We start from the raw sequence: 13,133 nt of genomic DNA, 5'->3' as shown, positions 1-13,133 counted from the left end.
TCCTTGCCACTGCCAGTCAACATTTTATATCCTCTCTACGTCGACCATCATCAGTTATTTTGCTCCCCAGATAGTAAAACTCATTTACTACTTTAAGCGTCTCATTTCCTAGTATAATTCCCGCAGCATCGCCCGATTTAATTTGACTATATTCCATTATTCTCATTTTGCTTTTGTTAATGTTCATCTTATATCCTCCTTTCAACACACTGGCCATTCTGTTCAGCTGCTCTTCCAGGTCCTTTGCTGTCTCTGACAGAATTACAATGTCATCGGCGAACCTCAAAGTTTTTATTTCTACTCCATGGATTTTAATACCAGCTCCGAATTTTTCTTTTGTTTCCTTTACTGCTTGCTCAATATACAGATTGAATAACATTGGGGATAGGCTACAACCCTGTCTCACTCCCTTCCCAACTAATGCTTCCCTTTCGTACCCCTCGACTCTTATAACTGCCATCTGGTTTCTGTACAAATTGTAAATAGCTTTTCGCTCCCTGTATTTTACCTCTGCCACCTTCAGAATTTGAAATAGAGTATTTCAGTCAACATTGTCAAAAGCTTTCTCTACGTCTACAAATGCTAGAATTGTAGGTTTACCTTTCCTTAATCTATTTTCTAAGATAAGTCGTAGCATCAGTATTGCCTCACGTGTTCCAACATTTCTACAGAATCCAAACTGATCTTCACCAATGTCGGCTTCTCTCCAGTTTTTCCATTCGTCTGTAAAGAGTTCGTGTTAGTACTTTGCAGCCTTGGTTTATTAAACTGATAGTTCGGTAATTTACACATCTGTCAACACCTTCTTTCTTTGGGATTGGAATTATTATATTCTTCTTGAAGTTTGAGGGTGTTTCGCATGTCTCATACATCTTTCTCACTAGATGGTAGAGTTTTGTTAGGCCTGGCTCTCCCAAGGCTATCAGTAGTTCTAATGGAATGTTGTCTGCTCCTGGGGCCATGTTCCGACTTAGGTATTTCAGTGCTCTGTCAAACTCTTCACGCAGTATCATATCTCCTATTTCCTCTTCATCTACATTCTCTTCCATTTCTATATCATCATCCTCAAGAACATTGCCCTTGTATAGACCCTCTATGTACTCCTTCCACCTTTCTGCATTCCCTGCTTTGCTTAGAACTGGGTTTCCATCTGAGCTCTTGATATTCATACAAGTGGCTCTCTTTTCTCCAAAGGTCTCTCTAATTTTCCTGTAGGCAGTATCTATCTTACCCCTAGAGATATGTGCCTCTACATCCTTACATTTGTCCTCTAGCCATCCCTGCTTAGCTATTTTGCACTTCCTGTCGATCTCCTTTTTGAGACGTTTGTATTCCTTTTTGCCTGCTTCATTTATTGCAATTTTATATTTACCCAAGGATTTCTATAAGCCCTCGTCTTTTTACCTACTTGATCCTCTGCTACCTACACTAATTTGTCTCTCAAAGCTACCCATTCTTCTTCTACTGTATTTCTTTCCGCCATTCTTGTCAGTCGTTCCCTAATGCTCTCCCTGATGCTCTCTACAACCGCTGGTTCTTTCAGTTTATCCAGCTACCATCTCCATAAACTGCCACCTTTTTGCAGGTGCTTCAGTTTCAATCTACAGTTCATAACCAATAAATTATGGTCAAATTCCACATCTGCCCCTGAAAATGTCTTACAATTTAAAACCTGGTCCCTAAATCTCTGTCTTACCATTATATAATCTATCTGATACCTTCTATTATCTCCAGGGTTCTTCCATGCATACAAGCTTCTTTCATGATTCTTGAACCAAGTGTTAGCTGTGATTAAGTCATGCTCTGTGCAAAATTCTACCAGGCGGCTTCCTCTTCCATTTCTTCCCCCCAATCCATATTCACCTACTACATTTCCTTCTCTCCCTTTTCCTACTATCGAATTCCAGTCACCCATGACTATTAAATTTTCGCCTCCCTTCACTATCTGAATAATTTCTTTTATTTCATCATACATTTTATCAATCTCTTAGTCATCTGCGAAGCTTGTTGGCATATGAACTTGTACTACTGTGATAGACGTGGTCTTCATATCTACCTTGGCCACAATAATGCGTTCACTATGCTGTTTGTAGTAGCTTACCCGCATTCCTATTTTCCTATTCATTATTAAACCTACTCCTGCATTACCCCTATTTGAATTTGTATTTATAACCCCGTATTCACCTGATTAAAAGTCTTGTTCCTCCTGCCACCGAACTTCACTAATTCCCACTATATCTAACTTTAACCTATCCATTTTCCTTTTTAAATTTTCTAACCTACCTGCCCGATTAAGGATATGACATTCCATGCTCCGATCCGTATAACGCTAGTTTTCTTTCTCCTGATAACAACGTCCTCCTGAGTAGTCCCCGCCCGGAGATCCGAATGGGGGACTATTTTACCTCCGGAATATTTTACCCAAGAGGACGCCATCATCATTTAACCATACAGTAAAGCTGGATGCCATCGGGAAAAATTATGGCCGTAGTTTCCCCTTGCTTTCAGCCGTTCCCAGTACCAGCACAGCAAGGCTGTTTTGGTTAGTGTTACATGGTCAGTTCAGTCAATCATCCAGACTGTTGCCCCTGCAACTACTGAAAAGGCTGCTGCCCCTCTTCAGGAACCACACATTTGTCTGGACTCTCAACAGATACCCCTCCGTTGTGGTTGCACCTACGGTATGGCTATCTGTATCGCTGAGGCATGCAAGCCTCGCCACCAACGGCAAGGTCCATGGTTCATGGGGGGGATATTGTTGTACGTAATATTAAACATGATATTATACCCTATTTTACATATACCAGATGTTTATAATTGAAAATTCCCTTTTTAACACATTTTAACGCAGAAACTGCACTGTAGACCCAGGGAAACTAGTACACATGCCTCATATCGTGTAGAGCCCCCTCAAGAATGCAGAAGTGCCGCAACACGACGTGGCATGGGCTCGACTAATGTCTGAAGTATCCCTGAAGGGAATTGACACCATGAATCCTGTAGGGCTGTCCATAAATCCGTAAGAGTAAGAGGGACTGGAGATCTCTTCTGAACGTCATCCCAGATATGCCCAATAATGTTCATGTCTGGGGAGTTTGGCGGCCAGCAGAAGCGTTTAAAGTCAGAAGAGTGTCGCTGGAGCCTCTCTGTAGAAATTATGGACGTGTAGGGTACCGCATTGTCCTGCTGGAATTGCCCAAGACCGTCGGAATGCCCAATGAACATGAACAGTTGCAGGTGACTAGACAAGATGCTTACATACGTGTCACCAGGCTGTGAGAGTCGTATCTAGACGTATCATCGGTCCCATATCACTCCAACTGTACATGCCCCACACCATAACAGAGCCTCCACCAGCTGACATGCAGAGTCAATGCATTTATGAGGTTGTCCCCATACCCGTCCACGTCCATCCGCTCGATACAGTTTGAAACGAGATTCGTCTGACCAGGCAACATGTTTCTAGTCAACAACAGTCCACCTTCGGTATTGATGGATACAGGGGAGACGTAAAACTTCGCGTCATGCAGTCATCAAAGATACACGTGTTGACCTTCGACTCCGAAAGCCCATATGGATGATGTTTCGTTGAATGGTTCGCACGCTGACCCTTGTTGATGGCCCAGATTTGAAATCTGCAACAACTTGTGGAAACGTTACACTTCTGTGACGTGGAACGTTTCTCATTAGTCGTCGTTCATCCCGTTCTTGCAGGATCTTTTTCCAGCCACAGCAATGTCAGAGATTTGATGTTCTGCCGGATTCCTGTTATACACGGTACACTTGTGACATGGTCGTATGGGAAAATCCCCACTTCATCGCTACCTTGGAGATGTTGTGTCCCATCGTTCGCTCGCCGACTATAACACTACTTTCAGATTCAGTTATCTCTGTATTTAAATACGCTTCTTTGGTGCTTCAGTGTAATTACTGTTTGAGTACCAAACTTGGTAGCATTAATGTCCAGAGTATGTGATGGAGGATTTCCATGCATCACAGCACCACTGTCCAGTTCCACCTATGGCCACCAGGTGCTATGGTCAGTCATCGTGATTCATAGCCTCATACACCTGATCAGTCACAGTGCAATTGTTGATGTGCAGCATGAGCTTGGACAAAAGGAGCAGGGTATTATTGGTGAAGCTCTGTTGTCAAAACAACAGTAATGCTGCAGATGTACTTCGAAAATATCGCCGACTGAAAGGATTACAAAAGGGCCCTCTTTCTCCACCTGCTGTGTGGAACATATTAAAGAAGTTCGAATCATGTGGAGAATTGCGCATCATTCAGGGAAGAGGATAACGACCGGTTGCACCACGGGTGGTTGATGAAATCGCTGTTGCTATGGCAGACAACACTGTGCGTAATTCCCGTGCTGTTTCACGGCAATTGAACATCCTGTGGTCCACTGTACAGAAGTTGCTTTGAACCATTCTCAAATGGTATCTGTACAAGATCCATATCTTACCTCAGCTTGCAGCACAGGATGCATAACGATGTGTTGGCTTCGCTGTCCACTTTCTTGCAAGAATTTAAGTTGATGAGGACTGGCCCTGGATCATCCATTGGACAGACGAAGCTCATTTTTCTCTGACAGGTGAGGTGAACACACAGAATTGCCGAGTGTGGGGATCTTCACCTCCAGTCGCCGTGCAAGAAGTTTCTATGTATGGTGAATGTGTCACAATGTGGTGTGGCTTACGGTGACTATGATCATTGGCCCATTCTTTTTAGAACAGGTTGGCAGTCAAGGACCAAAGACATGCAGTGTCACTGGCTAGCGTTAGTGCGATATGCTTCGCCACCATGTCATCCACCCCCCCCCCCCCCTCCTACAGGAGGGAGTCACATCGAACTCTTCATACAAGATGGGCCCCACTGCACATCGCTCTTGAAGTTCACCAGCTTCTCTGAAGCACATTTGGAAACAATCGAATTATCAGCTGATCGTTTCCAAATGTTTGGTGGCATGATCACCTTATCTCACTACCTGTGGTTTCCGTTTGTGGGGCTACCTGAAGGACTGGGTTTACCAGGGGAACATTCACACATGTGCTGATCCGAAGCGCAGCATATCAAGAGAGTAACCAGCATGCCTACGAGCATGATTTGTTCTGCTGTACAGAATGCAATCCTGCACTCTTCTGGACACTGATAGGTGCCATATTGAGCTCCTTTTGTAGCAGTAATGGTGTCACTATGTTACAGTATGATGTACTGTAGCAGCACATTAAAAGTGTTTCAATTGAATTGATTCTGCATTATTTCTCTTCCCCATGCCTTGACCTTAATGCTGCCAAGTTTGATACTTGTATGGTAATTGGCTCTGAGCACTATGAGACTTAACTTCTGAGGTCATCAGTCCCCTAGAACTTAGAACTACTTAAACCTAACTAACCTAAGGATATCGCACACATCCATGTCTGAGGCAGGATTCGAACCTGCGACCGTAGCAGCAGCGCGGTTCCGGACTGAAGGGCATAGAACCGCTCGGTCACAGCGGCCGGCTCAAAGGGACCGTCATAGGTTTAAAGCAACATGAAATGTGTTATTACTATCGTTCGGAAGGGTAGTCTGGAATAGCTTAAAGCCTCAAGTGGCAGTAAGAGCATTGACATACACCAAGCAGAGCAACGTAGGCACAGTACTTGTGACATTGCGCCATGCATGCTGTTGTCTTGAAATGCATTAGTTTTTTTGTTCCTAGTGTAATATAGGTTACTGCATAGTGGTCCTGTGCTCTTAACACCCATCTAGGGTTACGGACTCGTACTGTCTATAGAGTTTGACATATAGTAACGGTAGCGGTCGCGCAGTTGCAGACTGCAGCGCCTAGAACCGCTCGGCCACCCTGGCCAGCTGTATGGTAATTAGTTTTCCTGTTACGAGGGTTGCCCAGTAAATAATGCCCCATATCCTGTTTCCTCGTAAATAGGTAAGTTTAATTGTAGCCACCCAGTAGTCCACTGTTGCCAAGAAGTTGTGCTGTGTTGCTGTTGTAGATTGCCATAAGGACCGGCGACGACAGTAACATGGGTTATTTTAGTCTGTTATTTGCAAAGGAGTGTTATAACCCGTCCTTTCCGTCGTAAAGTGACAACTGTCACCTTTCAAGAGTGTAATAGGCGTCGATTTTCTCTGTCTTGTTGTCGCTATTGTTTTAATAAAAAAGGGAAGAACCGGTGAGCTGCCGCCACCAAGGTAAGGTTTGCAAAGTCGTGTGAAGTTAGCACCCCTTTTTCGAGAAATATACATTTTTTTCAGAGTTCTTGATAGATATGGCATAGTTCTAGAGTTCTTTGTACAAAATTTAAATAGTTCTGCAGAATTTAGCGAAGAAAACAACAATATTCGAAAAAATTTTCGTATCGAAAACGTTCTTTGGCAATTTCCGCAAAATGTAAATAAGTACAAGAGTTCTGAGCACAGTTCTGAATAGAGCTCCAAGAGTTCTTTCGAAAGTGCAGCTAATAGTTTACGAGATAATTGCATTTTAATGAGAAAATCTTTTCACTTACTGTGAAGTTGGCACCCTTTTTTTCAGAAATATATATTTTTTTCAGAGTTCTTGATAGATATGGCATAGTTCTATAGTTCTTTGTACAAAATTTCAATAGTTCTGCAGAATTTAGCGAAGAAAACAGCAAAATTCGAAAAAATTTTCGTATCGAAAACGTTCTTTGGCAATTTCCGCAAAATGTAAATAAGTACAAGAGTTCTGAGCACAATTCTGAACAGAGCTCCAAGAGTTCTTTCGAAAATCCAAGTAACATTTTTTTGTGCAGCTAATAGTTTACGAGATAATTGCATTTTAATGAGAAAATCTTTTCACTTACTGTGAAGTTGGCACCCTTTTTTTCACAAATGTATACTTTTTTCAGATTTCTTGATAGATATGCCATAGTTCTAGAGTTCTTTGTACAAAATTTCAATAGTTCTGCAGAATTTAGCGAAGAAAACAACAAAATTCGAAAAAATTTTCGTATCGAAAACATTCTTCGTCAATTTTCGCAAATTGTAAATAAGTACAACAGTTCTGAGCACAGTTTTGAACAGAACTCCAAGAGTTCTATCGAAAAGCCAAGTAACATTTTTTTGTGCAGCTAATAGTTTACGAGATAATTGCAATTTAAGGAGAAAATCTTTTCACTTACTGTGAAGTTGGCACCCTTTTTTTCACAAATGTATACTTTTTTCAGATTTCTTGATAGATATGCCATAGTTCTAGAGTTCTTTGTACAAAATTTCAATAGTTCTGCAGAATTTAGCGACGAAAACAATATTCGAAAAAATTTTCGTATCGAAAACATTCTTCGTCAATTTTCGCAAATTGTAAATACGTACAACAGTTCTGAGCACAGTTCTGAACAGAACTCCAAGAGTTCTATCGAAAACCCAAGTAACATTTTTTTGTGCAGCTAATAGTTTACGAGATAATTGCAATTTAAGGAGAAAATCTTTTCACTTACTGTGAAGTTAGCACCCTTTTTTTCAGAAATGTATATTATTTTCAGATTTCTTGATAGATATGGCATAGTTCTAGAGTTCTTTGTACAAAATTTCAATAGTTCTGCACAATTTAACGAAGAAAACAACAATACTCGAAAAAAAATTCGTATAGCAAACATTCGTTATTAATTTTCGCAAAAAGTAAATTCGGACAACAGTTCTGAGGGCAGTTCTGAACTTAACCCCAATAGTTTTATAGAATATCATAATTACAGTTTTTTGTGCAGCTAACACATTACGATATAATTGCAATTTAATTAGGGAACCTCTTCACTTACTGTGATTTTGGAATCCTTTTCTTCAGAAATATATATATATTTTCAGAGTTCTTGATAGAAATGTCATAGTTCTAGAGTTCTTTGTACAAAATTTGAATAGTCCTGCATAATTTAGCGAAAAAAACAACAATACTCGAAAAATTTTTCGTATCGAATACATTCTTTGTCAATTTTCGCAAAAAGTAAATTCGTACAACAGTTCTGAACAGAACACCAAGAGCTCTATCGAAAATCCTAATAACATCTTTTTGTGGTGATGATAGTTTATACGGTAACTGCTTTGATGTTAGACCCACTTTCTCCACAGAAAAAGTAAATTCGTTCAACAGTTTTGATGAACAGTTCTGGTTAACACGTCAAGACTTCTATCTATAATCATAATAACATTTTTTGTGGTTGTAATAGTTTGTATGGTAATTGATTAATTGTGGGGCACTCTTACTAAAAAAAAAAAAAATTATGTCTGTTCGTATGCTCTGATGCCAGCTCTGGATAGCATTGTAAGAGTTCTATCGAAAAAACTAGTAACATATTCTGTGCAGCTAATTGTTTACGTAGTAACTGCCATTATTAAGGAATGCTTATGAGCATTTCCCGTGAAGTTTGAACCCCTTTTACGATAAATATAAATTTTTTTCACAGTTCTTGATATATATGTAATAGTTCTAGATTTCCCTGCTCAAAACACGAATAGTTCTACAGAATTTCGGGAAGAAAACAATAACACGGCAAAATTTTGGTATGGTAAAAAATTATTTGTCAGTTTGGAAAAAATAAATTTGTATAACAGTTCTGTTGGCAGTTCTGGATAGCACCGGAAGAGTTGCATTGAAAATGATAAGAACATTTTTGTGGCGATAATAGTTTATACAATAATTGTTTTAATCTGATACTCACTTTATCTAATATAGCAAAATTCGTAGAATAGTTCTGATGACAGTTCTGAATATCACCCACAGAGTTCTACCAAAAACTATAATAACATTATTTGTGACGATGACATTATATGAGATAATTAATGTGGGACTCACTTTTGTCATGTAAAAGTAATAAATTCGTACAAAAGATCTGACGGCATTTCTTAATACGACCCTAAGAGTTCTACCGACAACTGTAATAACATTTTTTGTGGGGATAACAGTTAATGAGATAATAGCATTTTCGAGAGACCCACTTGGTCTACATTATAATAAATTGGCACAACCCTTTTGCTGCCAGTTCTGGATAGCACCGAAAGAGTTCTTTTAAAAACCCTCATAACATTTTTATGGTGCCAGTAGATTATGAAATAGATTGTGTGTTCACTCTGCAGTGCGTGTGCGCCGATGTGAAACTTACTGGCAGATAGAAACTGTGTGCCGGACCGGGTCTCTAACCCCAGGCTGTGACCAAAGAATATCGTCACAATATCCTTTCGTCCAGGAGTGCTTCTTCTGCAATTTTCGTAGGACAACTTCTACGAAATTGGGAATGCAGGACATGAAGTACTGCTGGAAGTACAGCTATGAGTACGATCGTAAATTCTCGCTTTTATTTTGGAAAACCGAAAATCGAAAACCGGATGTATATTCTACTAAATACAAAAAGTCTAGATGTTCAGCACTATACAAATGCCAGTACACCTTCTTAAGACTGACTGTAGTAACTGTAGGTGGAAGCGTGGGATGTGCACGCTTAAATGATTCAAGGAGAGAAGGCTCGTCAGTGCAAAACAAACAGATGGCTGAGAGAGCAGATACATTCACACGCGCCACTAACCAGATGGTGTCACACCTGTCGAGAATCGCACCAGAGGTACAATGAGCTGTGGTGGAGTGCTGTTGGCGTGGTTACTATGCAACTTACTTGATGGGCATCAATACACCGTTATATTAATGTACAATACTTGAGAAACAATGTCATTCACACACTCCGAGTTCCTTATCACTCAGTACTAGACTAAATTACCGGCCTGGTGATAAGCAGCCAATGTACCTCACCGACTACACATCTTCGTGTTATAAGAAAAAAAAAAGAGAAAAATACCAAGGGACACAAAATATGAATCCGGATAAACCGGAAATCCGGATTATTGAGGACCAAATAAACGAGGTTCTTATTTACAAATTTCGAACTTCTTATTAACTTTAATACTGTATCCCCTCAACATTATAACACCTCTATCAGTCATGTATTGAATTAGGATTTAAACATACTACTTAGTTCGTTTGTACGATATATTCAGTAAATATACTTACATTTCTATACATTGTAAAGACTTTTAACTCTCGCTGTAGTGTAACTCATCAAACTTCCACACTTCCTTTCTAACTAGAACAAATGTTTGCAACAATATTAACGACATCAATTTCAAATTTATTCGTTACACACAGCACATGTTTTTATGTATCCTAGCGGCTGGTGATGTTGCAATATAACTTTCATCCATGAGGGTCCTGGGCATATTTTTAGCTGTTAGTGGGTCCTGGATGTCATGAGAGTTCAAAACAATTACTGTTTTAAGTGATAAAATTCATCTGGTTCTTCCTGATTCTAAAAATATACACTTCATGTGTGCCTTTCATTGTTGTATGTATGATTCAGTATCGACGCTAATGCTCTCTTGCTGAGATATGAGCCGATTGCTTGTTTTTATCCACTGTGCCCTTTCGTATTTCATTTCAGCCATTAGTTTATTTGTTTATCAACGTAGTAAGTAGTACAAAGCTAATCCAGAATGTAAACTGCACTTAAATTCTGTTTGAACTGTTTAATAGTCAGTGTCCGCTGTCTGAACGTCAAATATCAGATTAATACACTGCGCCTGGTTGCGTTATTTTATAGGAATTTTATTATTTTAAGTGGGAAGTACTAGATAATGTTGAAGAAATTCGAAGCATATTGTTCGAAGAGCATAATATTATTCGAAATTTACCTGTACCAATAGGTGCAGCCAAAGCAGCATTTGTGATGCTGTAATTACCTCATAGATAATGATATTTGTCTATTGTAGTTTTGTATTCCAATCAGAATTTTGAGAGCATCAAAGCCTCATTTCAGCGTGAGAGAGGGGTAAAATCAATAGATGATTTTGAATTGAAAGCCTTCATCAGTCTCTTGTTTTTAATTGTTGTTAACAAAAGTAACAGATAAAGCCTGGAAGATCTGTGTGGAACTGATGGTGATGGCATTGAAAAATTTCACCTCGCAAACGAACATAAAACGTTTCAAATTTATTCTGGAGAGACTTAGATTTTACAGTCGCGCTATTCGTGATGAAAGGAGACAATTAGACAAGCTAACAGCTATTCGGGAAATATTTACTGTGTTTGTACGCAACTACCACAAATCTTACACCCTTGGAGAAAATGTTACAGTAGGCAAGAAGCTGGAAGGATTCTGTGGAAGGTACAGTTTTCGCCAATATGTATCAATCAAAACAAACGAGTATGGATTCTTAAGTGTGGATTCTTAAGTATTTTACCTGTACAATTTGGAAATATACGCTGTGTTGCAACCAGAAGGATTTACCAACTGAGCAATAAACAATTTGATGTTGTTCTGTGACTGTGTAAACCTATATATCAGTCAGGTCGAAATGTGAAAGCGGACAACTGGTTTACTAGTACTGGAATGATAATAGAGCTATGAAGGGAGAGTTTTTCTTTTGTTGGCATGATGAAGAAAAACAAGTGTGGAGATTTCTCTAGAGTTTGCTATCAGTAAAAGAAGGGCTGCCCACATTTCCTTTTTTGACTTCCACAAGACTGAACTCTAGTTTCCTCCGTACCTAAAAGGGGAAGTGAGTGATCCAGGCATCACGTTTGCATGAAGATAATTCGATAGATGCTGACATTGTAGATAAACGGAAGCCATCCACCGTAAATTTTAAAATAGCGTTAAGTGTGGTATTTTCACAGCGGATAAGCCGAATGCTTTGTACAACGCTGCAAGAAATGTGCGCCGCTGGTCAATGGTTGTATTTTTGTAATGATCAGTACAGTTGGAATCTATGCACAAGTGATTTATTGTGGCAACAGGAAGAATTGTATCAAAAGGAAAGGGTTCCTGAATCAGCTTTGTTATACAATGTTGTTTTCTTCGCTAAATTCTGCATAACTATTGAAATTTTGTACCGAGAACTCTATAACTATGACTTATCTATCAAGAACTCTGAAAAAAATATATATTTCTGAAAAAAAGGGTGCCAGCTTTACAGTAGGAGCTCTTATGGGGTTCTTAATTAAGTTGCGATTACCTCTTAAACTATTACCTGCACTAAAAAATTCTACTAGGAATTTCGATAGAACTCTTCACGTGGTGTCCAGAACTGTCATCAGAACTGTTGTACGAATATATTTATATTTTCTGTAGAGAAAGTGTGTCCCACATTAAATCAATTTATCACAAACTACTATCGCCATAGAAAAATGTTATTAGGATTTTCGATAGAGCTCTTGGGGATCTGTTCAGAACTGTCCTCACAACTGTTGTACCAGTTTAATTTTTGCGAAAATTGACAAAAAATGATTTCGATAGAAAAATTTTTTCGAGTATTGTTGTTTTCTTCCCTAAATTCTGCAGAACTATTGAAATTTTGTACAAAGAACTCTAGAACTATGGCATACCTGTCAAGAACTGTGAAAGAAATATACATTTCTGAAGAAAAGGGTGCCAACTTCACAGTAAATGAAAAGATTTTCTCCTTAAATTGCAATTATTTCGTAAACTATTAGCTGCACAAAAAAATGTTAATTGGGTTTTCGATAGAACTCTTGGAGTTCTGTTCAGAACTGTGCTCAGAACTGTTGTACTTATTTACAATTTGCGAAAATTGACGAAGAATGTCTTCGATACGAAATTTTTTTCGAATATTGTTTTCGTCGCTAAATTTTGCAGAACTATTGAAATTTTGTACAAAGAACTCTAGAACTATGCCATATCTATCAAGAAATCTGAAAAAAGTACACATTTGTGAAAAAAAGGGTGCCAACTTCACAGTAAGTGAAAAGATTTTCTCATTAAAATGCAATTATCTCGTAAACTATTAGCCGCACAAAAAAATGTTACTTGGATTTTCGAAAGAACTCTTGGAGCTCTGTTCAGAACTGTGTTCTGAACTCTTGTACTTATTTACATTTTGCGGAAATTGCCAAAGAACGTTTTCGATACGAAAATTTTTTCGAGTATTGTTGTTTTCGTCGCTAAATTCTGCAGAACTATTGAAATTTTGTACAAAGAACTCTAGAACTATGCCATATCTATCAAGAACTCTGAAAAAAATATATATTTCTGAAAAAAAGGGTGCCAACTTCACAGTAAGTGAAAAGATTTTCTCATTAAAATGCAATTATCTCGTAAACTATT

Source organism: Schistocerca serialis, chromosome 10 (assembly GCF_023864345.2).
Source record: "Schistocerca serialis cubense isolate TAMUIC-IGC-003099 chromosome 10, iqSchSeri2.2, whole genome shotgun sequence".
In the NCBI taxonomy this organism is placed as follows: Eukaryota; Metazoa; Arthropoda; class Insecta; order Orthoptera; family Acrididae; genus Schistocerca; species Schistocerca serialis.
This window is presented reverse-complemented; position numbering follows the sequence as displayed.